Source organism: Procambarus clarkii, chromosome 1 (assembly GCF_040958095.1).
Source record: "Procambarus clarkii isolate CNS0578487 chromosome 1, FALCON_Pclarkii_2.0, whole genome shotgun sequence".
Lineage (NCBI taxonomy): Eukaryota > Metazoa > Arthropoda > Malacostraca > Decapoda > Cambaridae > Procambarus > Procambarus clarkii.
Window position 1 is genome coordinate 26068219 of NC_091150.1, and position 21320 is coordinate 26089538.

The window sequence follows — 21320 nt, forward strand, 5'->3', positions numbered from 1 at the left end:
GGACTCCCATACCTGTCTTGTGGGTGGTAGTGAACCCCATACCCATCTTGTGGGTGTTAGAGGACAACATACTCATCTTGTGGGCGTTAGTGGACCCCATGCCCATCTTGTGGGTGGTAGTTGACCCAATACCCCTCCTGCGGGTGGTAGTGGACCCGTTCCCCCTCTTGTGAGGGGTTAGTGGACCCCATACCCAACATGTGGGTGGTAGTGGACACCACACCCATCTTGTTGGTGATAGTGGACCCCACACCCATCTTGTAGGTGGTAGTGGACCCAATTCCCATCTTGTTTTTGGTAGTGTAATCCATACCTATCTTGTTGGTTGTAGTGGACCCCATAACCAACTTGTGGGTGGTAGTGAACCCCATAACCATCCTGTGGGTGGTAGTGGACCCCTTTCCCATCTTGTTGGTGGTAGTGGACCCCATACCCATCTTGTGGGTGGTAGTGAACCCAATTCCCATCTTGTTTTCTGTAGTGGACCCCATACCCATCTAGTGGGTGGTAGTAGACCCCATACCCATCTTGTTGGTGGTAGTGGACCCCACACCCATCATGTGGGTGTTAGTGGACCCCATTCCCATCTTGTTGGTGATAGTGGACACCATACCCATCTTGTGGGTGGTAGTGAACCCCATTCCCATCTTGTTGGTGGTAGTGGACCCAATGCCGATCCTGTGGGTGGTAGTGGACTACATACCAATCTTGTGGGTGGCAGTGGACCCCATACCAATCTTGTTGGTGGTACTGGACCCCAAACCCATCTTGTGGGTGGTAGTGGACATCATACCCATCTTGTGAGCGTTAGTGGACCCCATGCCCATCTTGTGGGTGGTAGTTGACCCCATACCCCTACTGCGGGTGGTAGTGAACCCGTTCACCATCTTGTGAGGGGGGTTAGTGGACCCTATACCCAACATGTGGGTGGTATGGGGTCCACTAACCCCATACCACCCCCTACTGTAGATGGGAATTGTGAGTAGTAATGGACCCCATACCCACCTTGTGTGTGGTAGTGAACCCCATCCCCAACTTGAGGGTTGTAGTGGACCCCATCCCCATCTTGTGATAGTAACGGGCCCTCTACCCTTCTTGTGGGTTGCATGGGACCCCCATACCTCTCTTGTGGGAGGTAGTGGACCCCATACCCATCTTGTTGATGGTAGTGAAAACCATATCCATCTTGTGGGTGGTAGGGACCCCATACCCATCTTGTTGGTTGTAGTGGACCCTATACCGATCCTGCGGGTGGTAGTGGACCACATACCCATATTGTGGGTGGCAATGGACCCCATACCCATCTTGTGGGTGGTAGTGGACATCATACCCATCTTGTGGGCGTTAGTGGACCCCATGCCCATCTTGTGGGTGGTAGTTGACCTAATACCCCTCCTGCGGGTGGTAGGTGACCCGTTACCCATCTTGTGAGGGGTTAGTGGACCCCATACCCAACATATGGGTGGTAGTGGACACCACACCCATCTTGTGGGTGGTAGTGGACCCCACACCCATCTTGTAGGTCGTAGTGGACCCCATTCCTATCTTGTTGGTGGTAGTGGAATCCATACCCATCTTCTTGGTTGTAGTGGACCCTATAACCAACTTGTGGGAGGTAGTGAAACCCCATAACCATCCTGTGGGTGGTAGTGGACCCCATACCCATCTTGTGGCTGGTATTGAACCCCATTCCCATCTTGTTGGCTGTAGTGGACCCCATACCCATCTAATGGGTGGTAGTAGACCCAATACCCATCTTGTTGGTGGCAGTGGACCCCATACCCATCCTGTGGGTGGTTATGGGACCCATACCCATCTTGTGGGTGGTAGTGGACCCCATTCCCATCTTGTTGGTGGTAGTGGACACCATACTCATCTTGTGGGTGGTAGTGAACCCCATTCCCATCTTGTTGGCTGTAGTGGACCAAATACCCATTTTGTGGGTGGTAGTGAACCCCATTCTCATCTTGTGGGTGGTAGTGGAACCCATACCTATTTTGTTGGTGGTAGTGGACCCCATACCGATTCAGCGGGTGGTAGTGGACCCAATACCCATCTTGTGGGTGGTAGTGGACCCCATACCCATATTGTGGGGTTATTGGAGCCCACACCCATCAAGTAGGTGGTAGTTAACCCCATAACCATCTTGTGGGTGGTAGTGGACCCCAATACCCATCTTGTGGTTGGTAGTGGACCCTATACACATCTTGTGGGTGGCAGTGGACCGCACACTCATCTTGTTGGTGGTAGTGGACCCCATACCCATCCTGTGGGGAAGTAGTGGACCCCATACTAATCTTGTGGGTTGTAGTGGACCCCCATACCCATCTTTTGTGTGATAGTTGACCCCATAACCATCTTGTGGGTGGTAGTGGACCCCATACCCATCTTGTTTGTAGTAGTGGACTCTATACCCATCCTGTGGGTGGACGTGGACCCCATACCCACCTTGTGGGTGGTAGTGGACCCAATTCCCATCTTGTGGGTGTTAATGGCCCCATACCTATCTTGTTGGTCGTTGTGGTCCCTATTCCCATCCTGTTGGTGGTTGTGGACCACATACCCTTCTTGTGGGTTGAAGGGAACCCCCATACCTGTCTTGTGGGTGGTCGGGGACCCCATACCCATCTTGTTCATGGAAGTGGACCCCATACCCATCTTGTTGGTGGTAGTGGACCCAATGCCGATCCTGCGGGTGGTAGTGGACCACATACCCATCTTGTGGGTGGCAGTGGACCCCATACCCATCTTGTTGGTGGTAGTGGACCCCATTCCCATCTTGTGGGTGGTAGTGGACATCATACCCATCTTGTGGGCGTTAGTGGACCCTATGCCAAACTTGTGGGTGGTAGTTGACCCAATACCCCTCCTGCGGGTGGAAGTGGACCCGTTCCCCATCTTTTGAGGGGTTAGTGGACCCCATACCCATCATGTGGGTGGTAGTGGACACCACACCCATCTTGTGGGTGATAGTGGATCCCACACCCATCTTGTAGGTGGTAGTGGACCCCATTCCCATCTTGTTTTTGGTAGTGGAATCCATACCTATCTTGTTGGTTGTAGTGGACCCCATAACCAACTTGTGGGTGGTAGTGAACCCCATAACCATCCTGTGGGTGGTAGTGGACCCCTTTCCCATCTTGATGGTGGTAGTGGACCCCATTCCCATCTTGTGGGTGGTAGTGAACCCCATTCCCATCTTGTTGGCTGTAGTGGACCCCATTCCCATCTTATGGGTGGTAGTGGAACCCATACCTATCTTGTTGGTGGTAGTGGACCCCATACCGATTCAGCGGATGGTAGTGGACCCAATACCCATTTTGTGGGTGGTAGTTGACCCCATACCCATATTGTGGGGGTATTGGAGCCCATACCCATCACTTAGGTGGTAGTGAACCCCATAACCATCTTGTGGGTGGTCGTGGACCCCAATACCCATCCAGTGGGGAGGTAGTGGACCCTATAGTCATCTTGTGGGTTGTAGTGGACCCCATACCCATCTTGTGGGTGATAGTGGAGCCCATAACCATCTTGTGGGTGGTAGTGGACCCCATACCCATCTTGTTGGTAGTAGTGGACTCTATACCCATCCTGTGGGTGGTTGTGGACCCCATACCTATCTTGAGGGTGGTAGTGAACCCCATTCCAATCTTGTGGGTGGTAGTGGACTATATACCCATCTTGTGGGTGGTAGTGGACCTCATACCCATCATGTTGGTGGTAGTGGACCTAATACCCATCTTATGGGTGGTAGTTGAACTAATACCCATTTTGATGATGGCAGTGGGCCCCATACCCATCCAGCGGGTGGTACTTGTGCACATACCAATCTTGTGGGTGGTAGTGGACCACATCCCCATCTTGTGAGGGGGTAGTGGACCCCATACCCAACTTGTTGGTGGTAGTGGAACCAATACCCATCTTGCTGGTGGTAGTGGACCCCATACCCATCCTGCGGGTGGAATTGGACAACATACCAATCTTGTGGGTAGTAGAGGACCCCATCGTAATCTTTAAGATAGTAGTGGACCCCATACCATACTTGTGGGTGGTAGTGGACCCCACACCCATCATGTGGGTGGTAGTGGACCCCATACCCGTCTTGTGAGGGGGGAGTAGTTGACCCCATACCCCTCATGTGAATGGTAGTGGACCCCATACTCATCTTGTGGGTGGTAACGGACCCAATACCCATCTTGAAGATGGTAGTGGACCCCAAACCAACCTTGTGGGTGGTAGTGGACCCCATTCCCATCTTGTGGGTGGTAATGGACCCCATACCTATCTTGATGGTGGTTGTGGACCCCATACCCGTCCGGCGGGTGGTAGTGGACCACATACCAATCTTGTGGGTGATATTGGTCCCCATATCCATATTGTGGGGGTAGTGGACACCATACATATGTTGTGGGTGGTAGTGGACCTCATTCCCATCGTGTTGGGGGTAGTGGACCCCATACAAATCATGTGCCTGGTAGTGGACCCCATAACCATATTGTGGGTGGTAGTGAACCCCATACTCATCTTGTGGGTGGTTTTATACCCCACACCCATCTTGTGGGTCGTAGTGAACCCCATATCCATCTTGTGGGTGGTAGTGGACCCCATACCTATCTTGTTGGTGGTAGTGAAACCTATACCCATCTTGTTGATATTAGTGGACTCCATTCCTATCCTGCGGGTGGTAGTGGACCACATTCCAATTTTGTGGGTGGTAGTGGACCCCATCCCCATATTGTGGGGGTAATGGACCCCATACCCAACTTGTGAGTAGTAATGGACCCCATACCCACCTTGTGTGTGGTAGTGAACCCCATCCCCATCTTGTGGGTGGCAGTGGACCCCATCCCCATCTTGTGATGGTAACGGACCCCATACTCATCTTGTGGGTGGAAGTGGACCCCATACCCACCTTGTGGGTGGTAGTGGACCCAATTCCCATCTTGTGGGTGTTAATGGCCCCATACCTATCTTGTTGGTCGTTATGGACCCTTTTCCCATCCTGCTGGTGGTTGTGGACCACATACCCGTGTTGTGGGTTTCAGGGGAGCCCCATACCTATCTTGTGGGTGGTAGTGGTCCCCATACCATTCTTGTTGATGGTAGTGGACCACATACCCATCTTGTGGGTGGCTGTGGACCCTATACCCATCTTGTTGGTGGAGTGGACCCCCATGCCCATCTTGTGGGTGGTAGTTGACTCAATACTCCTGCGGGTGGTAGTGGACCCGTTCCCCATCTTGTGAGGGGTTAGTGGACCCCTTACCCAACATGTGGGTGGTAGTGGAAACAACACCCATCTTGTGGATGGTAGTGGACCCCACACCCATATTGTGGGTGGTAGTCGACCCCATTCCCATCTTGTGGGTGGTATTGGAATCCATACCCATCTTGTTGCTTGTAGTGGACCCCATACCCATCTTGTTGGTGTTAGTGGACCCAATACCCATCTTGTGGGTGGTAGTGGACCCCATGACCATATTGTTGGGGTAGTGGACGTAATACCCATGTTGTGGGTGGTAGTGGACACCATGCCAATCATGTGGGTGGTAGTGAACCCCATAACCATCTTGTGGGTGGTAGTGGACAAAATACCCATCTTGTGGGTGGCAATGGACCCTATATACATCTTTTGGGTGGTAGTGGACCCCACACCCATCCTGTGGGTGGTAGTGGACCCCTTTCCCATCTTGTTGGTGGTAGTGGACCCCATAACCATCTTGTGGGTGGTAATGAACCCCATTCCCATCTTGTTGGCTGTAGTGAACCCCATACCTATCTTGTGGGTGGTAGTGGACCCCATACCCACCTTGTTGGTGGTTGTGGACCCCATACCCATCCTGTGGGTGGTTGTGGACCCCATGCCCATCTTGTGGGTGGTAGTGGACCCCATTCCCCTCTTGTTGGTGGTAGTGGACACCATACCCATCTTGTGGGTGGTAGTGAGCCCTATTCGCATCTTGTTTGCTGTAGTGGACCCCATACCCATCTTGTTGGTGGTAGTGGACCCCATTCCCATCTTGTGGGTGGTAGTGGAACCCATACCTATTTTGTTGGTGGTAGTGGACCCCATACCTATTCAGCGGGTGGTTGTGGACCACATACCAATCTTGTGGGTGGTACAGGACCCCATCACCATCTTGTTGGTGGTAGTGGACCCCATACCCATCTTCTGGGTTGAAGTGGACCACATACCAATCTTGTGGGTGGTAGTGAACCACATCCCCATCTTGTTGGGTTGGAGTGGGGTAATGGACCCTATACCCAACTTGTGAGTGGTAGTGAACCCCACACCCATCATGTGGGTGGTAGTGGACCCCATACCCGTCCTGTGGGGGAGGGGCGGGGTAGTGGACCTCATACCCATCATGTGAATGGTAGTGAACCCCATAACCATCTTGTGGGTGGTAGTGGACCCCATAACCATCTTGGTGTTTGTGAACCCTTTACCCATCCTGCGGGTGGTAGTGGACCATATACCAATCTTGTTGGTGGTAGTGGACCCCATACCCATCCTGTGGGTGGTTGTGGACCCCATGCCCATCTTGTGGGTGGTAGTGGACCCCATTCCCCTCTTGTTGGTGGTAGTGGACACCATACCCATCTTGTGGGTGGTAGTGAGCCCTATTCGCATCTTGTTTGCTGTAGTGGACCCCATACCCATCTTGTTGGTGGTAGTGGACCCCATTCCCATCTTGTGGGTGGTAGTGGAACCCATACCTATTTTGTTGGTGGTAGTGGACCCCATACCTATTCAGCGGGTGGTTGTGGACCACATACCAATCTTGTGGGTGGTACAGGACCCCATCACATCTTGTTGGTGGTAGTGGACCCCATACCCATCTTCTGGGTTGAAGTGGACCACATACCAATCTTGTGGGTGGTAGTGAACCACATCCCCATCTTGTTGGGGTGGAGTGGGGTAATGGACCCTATACCCAACTTGTGAGTGGTAGTGAACCCCACACCCATCATGTGGGTGGTAGTGGACCCCATACCCGTCCTGTGGGGGAGGGGCGGGGTAGTGGACCTCATACCCATCATGTGAATGGTAGTGAACCCCATAACCATCTTGTGGGTGGTAGTGGACCCCATAACCATCTTGGTGTTTGTGAACCCCTTACCCATCCTGCGGGTGGTAGTGGACCATATACCAATCTTGTTGGTGGTAGTGGACCCCATACCCATCTTGTAGGGGGTAGTGAGCCATATACCCATCATGTGGGTGGTAGTGATCCCTTTACCCATTTTGTGGGTTGTAGTGGACCCCATACCCATTTTGTCTGTGGTATTGGACCCCATACTAATCATATAGATAGTACTGGACCCCATACCCATCTTGTGGGTGGTAGTGGACCCGATACTTTATTATGTAGATGGAAGTGGACCCCATTCCCATCTTGTGGGTTGTAGTGGACCCCATACCCATCTTGTGGGGGGTAGTGGACTCCATACCTTTCTTGTGGGTGCTAGTGGACCCCACACCAATCTTGTGGGTGGTAGTGGATTTCATACCCATTGTAACACCACTATATACATAAATAAAGAATAAAACAACATTAATGATCTGTAACACCACCATATAGCACCTCGGAAAGGAAATGCTACACAGGATTAATATCGCTGCCACCATCTGCCTTTCCATTTACTATATCAAGCAACGAGGCAAGAAACATTGCTTGACTTGGAGAGTACTCTTTCTTTAACTGTCAATATTTATGGGACGGTTGTTAGCCAACTATATCCAGAAGCTACGGGGATTCAACAATTGATGCAGATGGGAAGTTTAACATGAGTTTATTAAGAACAAATTATGTAATTCACTACTTATAAAATCCTACTTTAACACTGGCAATACTGGCAATTGTTACGGGATCCAGACATGGAAACGTATCAAAGATCATACACATTACCTTAAGACCACTCTCTGCCTCTCAGTGGGTGGAGTCACTCTGTCTCCTGAGGCTTGCCGGATGACCTACAGCCTCCTCACGGACCTGCAGCTTCACACACACTCTCCGACCCTCCAGCACTGTCTCTCTCTATACTAACTATCATACAGGGGGTATATATCCAACTGAATCAGAAGGGGGGGCGTTTTACACTGTTGTGGGTACGTCTGGGGTGGACCTGCTCCCAGCTGATTCAGCCAACTTGGTCAGCACATAAGGGCGTCAGCTGCCCATGACACACAAAAAAGCAATCAAAATGTATCATTAGGTTGTTGTGATAAGACTATCAGGATTTTCATAAACAGGGAACAAGCTGACTAGGGTGGGCCAGATGATATTTCAATTAACTCTAGCTGAATCTGAGGTACAGGCTGATCTTACCCGGACATTCCCATGGTGAGTCATGGGTGCACTCTCCCGGCGTTACACCATCTTGTGTGTGGACCCCATACCCCATCCTGTGTATGGTAGTGAACCCCATACCCCTCTTTTGGTTGGTAGTTGACCCCACATCTTCTTCTTCTTCTTGATAGTAGATGCAGTTTGCCTTAATGGTTTGTCCTGCCGATGACTGCACCAGTACAGATGTTGGTGGACGCGTTTATGTTGAGGACGATCGGAGCTACCAAGGTGCTTTTTGCGTTGTGCTGTAGATAGACGAACGGTGATTAAAACAGAGGTGTGTGTTGTAGGGAGACTTGCCGCACCGAAGGGCGGTATGTTGTGTTTATGGCGTCAGCTGATCCATGGTGCTGCGACGAGGCAGTTGTTTTCCGTGTTTAGCTGTTAGTGGCGCCAGGTATAAATGTGGCGCGGGTCAGATGTGACCCAATTTGTTGGTCGACTGGAGATATTTAGCCAATGCAGTAACTATTTGGTATTTTTCTTGTAACGAGTGGTTACCAGCCCCTAATATATGCTCGATGGTAAAGGGTATTTTAAGTGCGATAAAGACTTGTTTGAAATTTACTCTGGCACTATGATGTCGGAAGCAGTGCAGGAGATAGTGTTCGACTGTTTCAGGCACCTGACAGTGAATAAAGAGTTCAGTGATGTTTGTTCTGTACTTAGAGCTGTGTGCTGCTAGTTTGGTATGTCCCAGCCTTAATCTGGTCATCGTTACATCAATTTCTCTGCTTTTATATCGGACATGTTCCCAAGTTTCCCATTTCTTTTTAATGGACCCATAGTGCAAAGGTTATCTTGAGGTTATCTTGAGATGATTTCGGGGCTTTTAGTGTCCCCGCGGCCCGGTCCTCGACCAGGCCTCCACCCCCAGGAAGCAGCCCGTGACAGCTGACTAACACCCAGGTACCTATTTTACTGCTAGGTAACAGGGGCATAGGGTGAAAGAAACTCTGCCCATTGTTTCTCGCCGGTGCCTGGGATCGAACCCAGGTCCACAGGATCACAAGTCCCGCGTGCTGTCCGCTCGGCCGACCGGCTGATAGGTGAGCATAACGTTTTCCAGTTTGTTGTAAAATCCTGGGAGATGGTATCTTTGAAGGCTCCTTTACGTGCAACATGGGGAATTGGATGACGGGTAAGGTGAGGCGTGTTGTGCATCGCTTTCGCTAGTTGGTCTACAAGTTCATTATGGAGAATACCACAATGTGCTGGGACCCATTGGATAGAGGTGTCATAACCGTTCAATTGATGTTTGTGAAGAAGTTGAAGGCATGGGTAGACAATCTCCTTGCACGATTTTGAAGAGTACGTGATTGCTTGAATCGCGCTCTTGGAATACCTACAGATTGTATATATCCCAACTGGTAATGTTGTGATGATTTGGAGAGCTTGATATAAGGAATATAATCCCGCTGTGAAAATAGATAGTTGGTTTGGGAACTGCCATCCCTGCTTGAGATGGTATTCCGGTATCCATACAGCGCTAGTGACCGAGGGTACGTTGTTCATGATGATGCGAGATCCATCTGTATACATCTCTGTGGTATTTAAGTAGCAATTTTTAATTGTTGAGACGAAGACTGAGGCTATGGCTGAGTTTGGTGCAGATTTTGGAACGTTGTCTTCGAGTTGTATTGCTGTATTAAGAGTTGTATAAAGCCAAGGTGGAATGGGGGGACAGGAAGTTGGGTTTCACTGTTTTGGAGTAGGGAGAGGTCTATATTGAGGTTATTTGTAGCCCGTGTGAAGAAACGTTGCGATTGAATGGTTGGGGAGCGGGGGTTATGTGGGTTAACTGTTGGGTTAATTTGTGCTAAACGTGCAAGCCTTGCCAAGAGGCAAGTATGAGGAATGCTATCAAAAGCTACTTTGATGTCTAGGTAGACAACAAGACAATATTTGCTGCTTCTGAGAGAGGTGCGGATTTTATGTTCAAGGCAGATCAAGCGTGGAGCATTGCGGTCGAAATCCAGCTTGGAGTGACGGTATAACATTATTATACTCAAGGTACCATTGGAGGCGAGTATGTACTAGCCTTTCTATGACTTTACTGAGGCATGGTAGTAGGGAGATAGGTCTGTATGACGCAGGTTGGGATGGGTCTTTCCCTGGTTTAAGGAAAGGAAGAATAATATTGGTCTGCCAGTGTGAGGGAATATTTCCGTGAGTCCAGCATAGTTAAGAAGAGTTCTATGTGCAGTCGATGGAAGATATTTGATGAGTTCATATGGAATTCCATCCTCTCGAGGTGCCTTGCCAATAGGTAGGCGGTTTAAGGCTATTCGTAGTTCGCTTAAAGTGTACATGTTGTCGACGCAGAGCATGGGCAGCGGTATGGCACGGTCAATTTCTTGTCTGAGGGAGAGTTCTTGTGCACGAAGGAATGATGTTGAGAGGGTAACTTTAAGGCATTCAGCAAGAATGTTAGCACGCTCCTGAGGAGTTTGGCAGAGTTAACCGTTGATCATCAGGGGGAACGAAGGGAATGTTGGGCGACCTTTAATGCTGTTAAATGTAGCCCAGACTTTTGAGTGTGGCGTGGTGGGTGTGAGGCTATGACAGAATGTTTCCCATGATGCTCGCTTTGCTGATAGTATGGTTTTTTGGCCGCTGCTGTGGCCCGCCGGAGATTGACCCAATTCTGTAGGGAAGGTTGACGTCTTTGATTTTGGATGGCTCGTCGGCGTAAAGCGACTGTTCGTGCACATTGCGCGTTCCACGACGGTTTAAGTGGTTCGTCGGACCTATGTCCTGAAGTTTTCATGAGCATTTGGGTGGCTGCAGAATTTATGGCAGAGATGATTGTGAACAGTTAGGGTCTTCTTCGTCTGTGTCTGGGAGACGGACAACATCAGCCAATTTTTTCTTATCTTGGTTCTTAATGTGCCACTTGGGGAGCGTTAGCGGGTGGGTTGGTGGCTGAAAGTTAGTGAATTTTATAATGAGGGGTTTGTGGTCACTACCAATATCTGGTCCAGTATGAAACCGTAGTTCATGCTGAAAGTGTGCGGAGCCAAAGCAGATGTCAAGTGAGGCTTCATAATTGGTTCTGTAGTTAAAGTAGGTTGCAAGGTAGGGCGGCGAAAGAAGAATATATGGTGTAGTGTCTAAGTATTTGTACAGATCGGTGCCTGCAGTATTTTGAGTACCTCTACTCCATGTGGGGTGGTTAGCATTGAGATCACCTGTAACAATGATCGGGTGTCGTAATTCGTTAAGAAAAAAGTTGACCCCATACTCATCCTGTAAGTGGTAGGGGACCCATTACTCATCTTCTGGGTGGTAGTGGACCCCATACCCATGCTGTGGGTGGTAGTGGACCCCATACCCATGCTGTGGGTGGTAGTGGACCCCCTGCATACCCATCCTATGGGTGGTAGCTAATGGACCCCGTACCTATCCTGTGGGTGGTAGTGATCCCATACCCATCATGTAGACGGTAGGAGACCCCATACCCATCTTGTGGGTGGTAATGGATCTCATACCCATCTTGTGGGTGGTAGTGGACCCCGTACCCCATCCTGTGTATGGTAGTGAACCCCATACCCCTCCTGTGGGTGGTATTGGACCCCATACTCATCCTGTAAGTGGTATGGGAACCAATACTCATCCTGTGGGTGGTAGTGATCCCATACACATCCTGTAGGCGGTAATGAACCTTATTCCCACCCTGTAAGTGTAGTAAGTCATGTCCCTGTGGATGGACATGACCCCCAAACCCAACCTATGGGTGGTAGTGGACACCAATACCCACCTTGTGAGCGGTAGTGGACCCCCATACCCATCCTGTGAATGATAGTGGTCCCCAAAGCCATCCTGTTGACGGAAGTGGACCTTTCTTTAGATGATAGTGGTCCCGAAACCAATCCTGTCGGCGGTAGTGGATCCCATACCTATCCAGTGGGCGATACTTGATCCCATAGGCATATTGTGGGCGGTAATGGACCCATGGCCATCCCGTGGGCGGTACTGGACCCATGCCCATTCCGTGGGCGGTACTGGACCCTATACCTCATCCTGTATGCGGTAGTGTAGGCCACACCCATCCTTTGGGCGGTAATGGACACCATACTTATTATGTGGGCGGCAGTGGGCGCCATACACATCCTGTAGATGGTAATGGACCCACTACGCACCATGAGGGCGGCAGTAGACCCCACACGTGTCGTATGGTGGTAGTTAACCCCATACCCATCCTGTGGGCGGTAGTAGACGATATACTCATCCTGTCAGCGTTAGTTATCTATATACCAATTCCGTGGACGGTACTGGATCCTATTATTATGCTGTAGGCGGCAATGGAGGCCATGATCATCCTGTGGGTGGTAGTAGACACAATTTTCATTCTGTGGGTGATTGTGGACCCCATACCCATCCTGTGGGCGGTATAGTGGACGCCACACACACACATTCCATGGGCGGAAGTGGAATATATACCCATCCAGCGGGCAGTAGTGGACCCCATACCCACCTAACAGGTGGTAGTGGACAATATAACCATCCTCCAGAAAGTAGTAGACACTATACCATCCAGTTTGTAGTAGTGTACCCAATAAATATTCCAACGTAACATCGTTTTCTGTTTACATTCCTACCATACTTTCCTTAAACAAATTTAAAGCACAAACTAGTGTATATAATGTTGCTTGGTGAAACACTTTTATTTTATGTAATAAATTATAGTGCTTATTATAATTTACTAGAAACAACTAATATTTCTCAAAGCAAAACTACGAGCCTTTAATAGGATGTAGCTGATCTGTAATATTCTAAGATCATGGACAATAGTAGGTAAATTTCACAGCCCATGTGGGACCTTAAAACTACAATTTTCATTATAAATGAACCAATCACGACTATTCTGATGTCTACGGCGATAGACGGGTACTGTGAGACGTAAATTGGTACGTGTGGAAGAGTTTTAGCCTTGAAAAAAATATAACTGGGAATATACCACATATGTACTAATTCATAAGCAAAATATTGACCATAAGCAATAATTCATATATGTGCTGTGTTGTGCGAGAGCGGGTTGACTAGTCGTGGTGTGGTAGTAGTGGTCTACTAGTTCTGGTGTGGTAGTAGTGGTGTACTTGGTGTGATGTACTAGTTGCTGTGTGGTACTAGTTGTGTTGTACTCATCTAGTTGTACTCACCTAGTTGTGTTTGCTGGGGTTGAGCTCTGGCTCTTTGGTCCCGCCTCTCAACTGTCAATCAACTGATGTACAGATTCCTAAGCCTATTGGGCTCTATCATATCTACATTTGAGACTGTGTATGGAGTCTGCCTCCACCACAACACTACGTAATGCATTCCATTGGTTAACTACCCTGAAACTGAAAAAATTCTTTCTAACGTCTCTGTGGCTCATCTGGGTACTAAGTTTCCAACTGTGTCCCCTTGTTCGTGTTCCACCCGCGCTAAAGAGTTTGTCTTTGTCCACCCTGTCAAGTCCCCTGAGAATTTTGTAGGTGGTTATCATGTCTCCCCTTACTCTTCTGTTTTCCAGGGTTGTGAGGTTTAGCTCCCTTAGCCTTTCCTAGTAACTCATTCCGGGACCAGTCTGGTGGCATACCTCTGAATCTTCTCTAACTTCGTCTTGTGTTTAACTAGGTATGGACTCCAGGCTGGAGCTGCATACTCCAGGATTGGTCTTACATAAGTGGTATACAGGGTCCTGAACGATACCTTACACAAGTTTCTAAAGGTAGTTCTTATATTGGCCAGTCTGGCATATGCCGCTGATGATATCCTTTTGGCGTGGGCCTCTGGGGACAGGTTCGGTGTGATATCGACCCCCAGATCTTTCTCTCTATTTGACTCATGTAGGATTTCACCTCCCAGATGGTACCTTGTGTTCAGCCTTCTGCTACCTTTGCCTAATTTCATTACTTTACACTTTCCTGAGTTAAACTTTAGCAGCCATTTTCTAGACCATTCCTCCAGTTTGTCCAGGTCGTCCTGTAATCTCTGTCTATCTTCATCTGTTTTGATTCTTCTCATAATTTTTGCGTCATCAGCAAACATTGAGAGGAAGGAGTCTACACCCTCTGGAAGGTCGTTTACATATACTAGAAACAGGATGGGTCCGAGAACAGAGCCCCGTGGAACCCCACTGGTAACATCTCGCCACTCTGATGCCTCCCCCCTCACCGTTACTCGCTGTTTCCTATTGCTTAGATACTCCCTTATCCACTGGAGCACCTTACCTTTGACTCCTGCCTGCTGCTCCAACTTTTGTAACAGCCTTTTGTGAGGTACTGTGTCAAAGGCTTTCTGATTGTCCAAGAAAATGCAGTCTGCCAACCCTTCTCTTTCCTGCCTAATTTGTTTTGCTTGATCATAAAATTCTATTAGGCCTGTGAGGCACGATTTACCATCTCTGAACCCATGCTGGTGGTGTGTTACAACCTGTTTCCCTCCAGATTCTCTACGAGCCTTTTCCTCACAATCTTCTCCATCACCTTGCATGCAATACTTCCCTATACAAGTTAGGGAATCTGGCCTGTAGTTCAGTGCCTCTTGCCTGTCACCCTTTTTGTAAATTGGGACTACGTTAGCTGTCTTCCAGCTTTCCGGAAGGTCCCCCGTTTCCAGTGACCTGTTATACACCATAGAGAGTGGCACACTTAATGCTTCTGCACCTTCTTTTAGAATCCACGGTGAGATTCTGTCAGGCCCAACAGCTTTTGACACATTCAGCTCTAACAGATTCCTTATGACCTCATCACTGGTGAGGTAAATTTCCTTCAAGGTTGTCCGGTTTGCCTCCTCATTTAGTGCAGGGACCTCTCCTTGTTCTATTGTGAAGACTTCCTGGAATCTCTTGTTCAGTTCTTCACACACCTCTTTGTCGTTCTCTGTGTGTCTGTTCTCCCCTTTTCTCAGTTTCATCACTTGTTCCTTCACTGCTGTTTTCCTCCTGATGTGGCTGTGGAACAGTTTTGTTGGGTCTTAGCTTTACTCGCGATGTCAATTTCATACTGCCTCTCTGCTTCTCTCCTCTCTCTGATGTACTCCTTTCTGGCCCTCTGGTATCTCTCCCTGCTCTCTGGTGTTCTGTTGTTCCTGTAGTTTCGCCATGTTCTTTTACTCAATTGCTTTTCTGCCGCATATTCCTGGTTGAACCACGGATTCTTCTGTTGCATTTCATTTTTCACTTTTTGGACTGGGATAAGCCTGTCTGCAGCCTCCTGACACTTCTGGGTGACATAATCTATCATATCCTGTACAATCTTTTCTCTGAGTTCTGTTTCTCATGGTATTCCCATTAGGAAGTGACCCGCTGGAAAATTGAAAATAGTCATTAACAATAGAACTTTGTGTTAAATAGAGAATAAACGAGAGACCGCGTGTGAGCCAGTGAACGAGGCTTTGTGTACATACGTGTATTAGGAAAAAAAAATAGTGAACGGTGATTCGTGGAACAGTGATGTGGAACGGGCATCACAACAACATATAAGTTGGAAGTGAATATTATAAATATAGAAAACTAGAAATACAGAATAGTGGCAAGAGGCGGCATCAGTGGTTATAAATCGGGTAACTGGAAACTGGTGACATCAACCTGGGCCACACGAGGTCACCTGTACCGACCGGGGACCAGCCTCGCTACCTGCGCTAAGTACCTGCCATAAAGTTTGAACAAAATAACATACATAATATTACAAATATACGGTATACATATAATATTATAAATATTAAACATATAAATATATATACATATATATTGTTACAAATATACAATATACATATAATATTATAAATATATAGATATATACAACAAAACAAGGCAAAATGGGAGTAAATAAACAAATTTGTGGCCACTGTAACAACTCCTTAAAGACGAAGGTAACGGGAATTGAATGTTATATCTGTACGACTAGATTCCATTTGGCTTGTACAGGAGTGAGTAACACTACGGCACTGAGAGCTGGTCACTTGCTCTGGGTGTGTAAAAATGACCTGCCAGCTTGGAATATCCTAAAAAACCTTCTAGATAACATGACGCATGATCGGAAAATATCATTCATTGGAAGCCTACCAGCCATCCAGAAGGAGTGGGAAAGAAACAACAATTCTAATATACAAGGGGCGGATGCTATAGTCAGGGATGAAACTGAGGCTGAAACTCAGGAAGTTGTAAACTCTGACTCAGTAGGCCAGGATGCAGATGACAGTAAACTAGAATGTGTACCAGACAGCACTGACAGCTCGATAGGTACAGACACTACGACGGTTCCCGATAGAGCAATTCAGAACAGAAGGACAGACTTATGCAAATTTTATGCAAAAGGCATATGCAGACATAGATATGCTGGAAATAAGAAAGGATTAGAATGCAGTTACCAACATCCCAAAAAATGTTTAAATATGCTTAGGAAAGGTGAGTGTCGATTTGGATCAATATGTAGGTTTTTCCATCCTGACATGTGCCAAACCTCACTGGAGGACAGAAAATGCTATGACCTCTGCTGCCCACACTTTCACGTGAAAGGCACGGAACGCTACATAAAGAGAGGCAAGCAGGATAATGAATTTGGACGAAACTCTATAAATTTTTTATACCAGACCGGCAGAGAATTCAAAAGGAGCAGCATGGAGAGTGTATGGAACTGGATGCCAGATCCACTTGCATTCCAGAATTACAGATACAATTACCCACCGAAAGGGAACTACAATTACGACAGACAACTGCCTTACAACAATCAGTACTGGTCAGAACAAACTCATTATGTCCACGAATAATGGGCTTGCCGAAAAAGTCTCCCATTCAAACTATCACTAATAGAGTAACCTCATTCATCTTTGCCAACATACAAGGACTGAAAACAAGAACAAACAACAAAGTACAGTTCATAAATGGCCTCCTCACGGAGTCAAATGCAGTATTTGGAGCTTTCACAGAAACCCATGCAGGGGAATTGTTGGACAGTGAGATCTGGATTCCAGGATATAACCTATACAGGTGTGATAGGAAAATTAGGTCACATGGAGGAGTGGGTCTGTATATTAGGGAAGACCTTGTATGCTCGGAGCTCCTAAACGTTACAAATAAGGTAGTAGAGGTAATGGGATTAAAAATAGAGAAAATAAATTTAATGATTATTCTAATATACAAACCGCCAGATGCAACGGCTGAGGAATTCACAGAACAGATAAGCAAAATAGAGAATAGCCTTGATAATTTGGAGAACCCGATACCTGATATTATCTTCCTAGGTGACTTCAACTTGCCTAGTCTCAGGTGGAAAATAGCAAACAATAATATTATACCAGGAAATCTATCAGGACCTAACCAACCACAGATTAGAGAACTACTTAGATTCTGTGACAAATTTTCACTCAATCAGCAGATATCGGAGCCAACGAGAAATGAAAATATTCTAGATCTGGTCTTTACGAACAATGAAGACATTATCAGAGACATTACGATATCAGATACCACATACTCAGATCACAAACTCATTGAAGTGCAAACGACCATCAATACTCAGAATAGACCTAAAACGTTGATAAAGCGAGAGGGGCTATTCAGTAAATTCAATTTTAATAATAAAAGGATAGACTGGGAGATAATAAACAGGGAACTTACAAACATTCCATGGGGAACTGTTCTAAGTAATACAAGTCCTACAGAAGGAATAGAAAAACTGACTTCAGAAGCGTATCAAGTCTGTCTGAAACATGTTCCTTTGAGGAAAGCCAGAAAGACATCTAACGTAGAAAGAGAACGCAGACGACACTATAAACGCAGGAAAAAAATAACGGAACTGCTTATGCAGACACGAATTTCCCGTCAAAGAAGGAATAATTTAAATAGGGAGATTGAAGAAATCGAGCGGAAATTGAAACACTCATATGAAACTGAAGAAAGGCAGTTAGAACAGAAAGCAATTCAGGAAATAAAGAAAAATTCAAAATATTTCTTCTCATATGCGAAATCAAAAGCAAAAACCACTGCCAGTATTGGACCTATTCGTACAAGTGAAGGTTCATACACGGAGGATGACAAAGAAATTAGTGAAATCCTAAAAAAGCAGTATGAGGACATGTTTAGCACTCCAGTAAACAACATGAAGGTGGAAGATCCAGACAATTTCTTTATGCGGGATATTCAAACCCCTGTAAATATAACTGATATAAACACGAGCGCACTAAATTTTGAAAAAGAAATTGAAAACATGCCCATGCACTCGGCCCCAGGTCCAGACTCCTGTAATTCAATATTTATAATAAAATGCAAAGTGCCAGTAGCACAGGCACTCAGTATAGTGTGGAGGAAGAGCTTGGACACGGAGGAGATACCAGATGCACTTAAAGTAGCAGACATAGCCCCTCTACACAAGGGAGGGAGCAAAGCATTGGCAAAAAATTATAGACCAGTTGCACTAACATCGCACATCATAAAAGTATTTGAGAGAGTGATTAGGAGTCAGGTCACCAATTTCATGGAGACCAATGACCTTCACAACCCAGGCCAACATGGATTTCGAGCGGGAAGATCGTGCCTCTCACAGCTACTTGAGCACTACGACAAAGTCACTGAGGCATTAGAAGAAAAACAGAATGCTGATGTGATATACACGGACTTCGCAAAGGCTTTCGATAAATGTGACCATGGCGTGATAGCACACAAAATGAAGTCAGTGGGAATAACCGGCAAAGTAGGACGCTGGATACTCAGTTTTCGGTCAAACAGGACTCAGCGAGTGACGGTCAACCATATAAAATCTAGTCCAAGTGCAGTTAATAGCTCTGTACCTCAGGGTACAGTCCTTGCACCGCTGCTTTTCCTTATTCTCATATCAGATATAGACAAAAATAAAAGTCACCGCTTCGTATCATCCTTTGCAGATGACACAAAAATCAGTATCAAAATTACCTCGGCTAAGGACATTGAAAAACTTCAAGCTGATATTAATAAAGTTTTCGACTGGGCATCAGAAAATAACATGATCTTTAACAGTGATAAATTCCAGGTACTCAGGTACGGTAAAAATGAAGACCTTAAACATAATACAGAGTACAAAACACAATCAAATGTACCCATAGTAGGAAAACAGCATGTAAAGGATTTGGGAATAATAATGTCTGACGACCTAACGTTTAAGGAGCATAACCAAGCAAATATTGCGACAGCCAGAAAAATGATAGGATGGATTACGAGAACTTTCAAATCCAGGGATCCCATCACAATGGTTGCACTCTTCAAGTCACTTGTGTTGTCCCGTCTTGAGTACTGCTCAGTACTCACTTCCCCCTTCAGAGCAGAAGAGATTGCTGAAATAGAGGGAATACAGAGAACATATACGGCACGCATAGACGCAATAAAGCACCTAAATTATTGGGATCGTCTCAAAGCCCTCCAAATGTACTCACTAGAAAGAAGACGAGAGAGATATCAAATAATATACACCTGGAAGATACTGGAGGGCCAAGTACCAAATCTACACAGTAAAATAACAACGTACTGGAGTGAACGATATGGAAGAAAATGTAGAATAGAACCAGTGAAGAGCAGAGGTGCCATAGGCACAATCAGAGAACACTGTATAAACATCAGAGGTCCGCGGTTGTTCAACGTCCTCCCAGCAAGCATAAGAAATATTGCCGGAACAACCGTGGAAATTTTCAAGAGGAAACAAGATTTATTCCTCCAAGGAGTGCCGGACCAACCGGGCTGTGGTGGGTATGTGGGCCTGCAGGCCGCTCCAAGCAACAGCCTGGTGGACCAAACACTCACAAGTCAAGCCTGGCCTCGGGCCGGGCTTGGGGAGTAGAAGAACTCCCAGAACCCCATCAACCAGGTATCAACCAGGAAGTTCCTCATCTCGTCATATTTTCCTCTTCGGTAATTTAGTCCTTTTTATTCCAATCCCATCCTTGGATAGGTTATCCCTACTTCTACCAGATACTCAAATATCAATACACTGTGGTCACTCATTCCTATGGGAGGCTTCATATTTGACTTCCCTTATTTCTGAGTAATTTAAGGTGAAAATTAGGTCGAGTCTAGCTGGTTCGTCGTTTCCTCTCATTTTTGTGGGCCCCTTGACATGTTGGCTCAGAAAGTTCCTTGTACTATCTTCCAAAAGTTTAGATCTCTGTGTGTCTTCGCCTCCATGTGGGTTCCCATTCTTTCAGTCTATCTTTCCATGGTTGAAATCGCCCATGATTTCTGGATCCATTCCTGCAAACAACTAAAGCTGCTCTCTCTATTATGTTAATGGTAGCCATGTTGTTTCTGTCGAACTCATGTCTGGGTCTTCTGTCATTTATTGGAGGGTTGTAAATGACTGCCACTATTATCTTAGGTCCACCCATTGTCATAGTTCCTGTTATGTAATCTCCGAATCCGTCGCAACCCGGACTTTCCATCTCTTCAAAGCTCCAGTCCTTCCTTATCAGTAGAGCCACTCCTCCTCCTCCTCTCCCATCTCTCTCTTTCCTTACTATATAAAAGTCCTTTGGAAACAGCATTTGTTATGACTCCTGACAATTTTGTTTCTGTGAGTCCTATTATATCTGGGGTTTCTTCCTGCGCCCTCTCTGCCAGTTCACTTGCTTTGTTGGTAATCCCATCGATGTTTGAGTACATTACCTTGAAGCTCACTTTCCTATGTCCATTTTCACCCACCCTCCCCACTAGTGCAGGAAGCTGTTCCATGGGCATTGCTGCTTGGGTAGGCTCATCCTCCTGTCGGGAAGGTATCAGGGTTTCTGAGGGAAGTGGGGGTGTGGGGGGAAGGAGATGCAGGGGGAGGATGGCTTAGAACTGGGGTGGGGGATGGAGGACTTAGTTCGTGTCTAGGCCGGCTTAGGGCAGGAGGAAGACCAGGGGGTGGGAGGGAAGAGGGTACTCGGGGTAGGGAGGGAGGGTGGGATTGGGTGGAATGGTGGAACTCCCCACCTATAGGGGGGTGAGTTGGGATGTTACAGTCCCCTTTGGGGTTCCTG